Below are 1,857 nucleotides of genomic sequence, written 5' to 3' on the forward strand. Positions count from 1 at the left end.
CGAGGTGCCACACAGCATAAATCCGAGGCAGTTCTACCCTTCTGCTTGCCCCAAAGAATTTTCATCATCACCCCAATTAAAAGGATGGCCTCATTCCTCAGGCTTCTAGGGAGCCATCTGATGCTGGAAGTAAAGAGAGAGGCTACCATGTATAAAAATAGCTCTCCCAGGTGGTTGAGGGACAAAGTTACAACTCAGCGTCTTGATACAGCTGAGCACTTACTTTTTTGGAGTAGGAGAACCAGAGAAAAGCAGCCAGAGAGTCTGGGCTTGAGTCCACTCCTAAATAGAACAGAAGATGCCAAGAGCCATCATTTAACATGCAGATTAGCTGTTAGGATTTCCTATTGCTTCATTCCCATCACTGGCCCACCTCTTCGCGTCTACCTTGTCTCTGGACCAGCACAAATCACACACACACACACACACACACACACACACACACACACACACACTTTTTTTTTTTTTTTTTAAAAGTACTGAAAAGAGGCTCAAGCCATAGCTTTTAAAAGATTTTAGAAAAACTCTAGAATATAAGCTGAGGTGACCATAAGCTTAGAAAGAGCCACAGTGGGACTCACAGCCCGACTGACTCTTCATCCAGGCTCAGCTTTCAACACCTCGGGGTGAGGCTTATGCAGTTAGACCAGCCACATTTCCTTCAGTCTCCTTTTGACTAGTCTCCAATTTGCAATGAAGCCTCTTGCCTCAGAAAGTACAGACTATTTGTAAACATTATGACACCGTTTACAATCTCCAAACAAATGCTCAAGCTCTGAGATCACGCACTGGTTTGAAACTTACATTTCACAAACACAGGATTTATGAATCAAGTTTCTGTAAAGACTGAATTGTGCAGTTGTCCCCTCGCCTTCTGTTGCGTTCACATTGCCCCACATTCTGGAGGGAGACTGAAGCCCCTGTAATAAACCCACCTTTAAAAATAGTTCAACGTCTAGCCAATAAGTGAAGTTAGACTTTCAAAATATGTTAATTAGAAACAGGCTTGTGCTTTTACTCGGCAAATGTAGTAGATGCTATTATGTTTGAACAAGCTCACGGAGAAACACATTGAGCTCTTTAAAAATTTATTAGCCCAAAGCCAGGGAATTGCTGTTCCCTGGTGGCAGTGCAGACTCATTGCAGGCCAGCTACTTATTGATGGAGGAAAGGCTTCCAAATTTAGTTCTATAATAAATAAATCAACTCTTTAAAATACTCCCATTAACCTTGAATGCTATTGGTGTTTTGAGACAGGGTTATACAGTACAGACTGGTTATACAGTACAGGCTGCCTTGAACTTACAATCCTTTTGCCTCATCCTCCCATGTGCTGGGATCGCAGGTGTGGGCCATCATAATCTCATATGAAAAGTTTACAAGTATAGAGAAAATAAATGGAATCGTCAGCTGACTTTCCCCCAACATAGTAGGATTTTTACTGGACAAGCGAGTGATACTATGGAAGGTAGGACATTATTTTTTAAGAGGAAATTCCTCATGGAATTGTGGGGGAGTGTAGGCTTTGTGCTGTGTACCTTGAAAAGTCCTGTGAGCAGGCATTGATGTCTCAATGCTGGTATACATGCTCCACTGCAGCATCAGGTCCTCTGGCCATTGCATTAAGTAGCTAACTAGTGCAGTAGTCGATATACAGGGGAAGGAATAAAGATAATGCCAAACCTATTCTGATTGCTTACTAGGTGCTTAGACTCCTGTTGCCATGTTAGACCTTGCTGGAGGCTGCCTGGTAGACAGGTATGGTAGTTTTACTCTCAGTACACTACCCTTACCCTTCAGCACAGAGATTTGAGTACACTGTCCTAGAAAAGAGATTGACCTGCTAGACAACTGTTG

The sequence above is a fragment of the Peromyscus leucopus genome, chromosome 10, assembly GCF_004664715.2.
Source record: "Peromyscus leucopus breed LL Stock chromosome 10, UCI_PerLeu_2.1, whole genome shotgun sequence".
NCBI lineage: Eukaryota > Metazoa > Chordata > Mammalia > Rodentia > Cricetidae > Peromyscus > Peromyscus leucopus.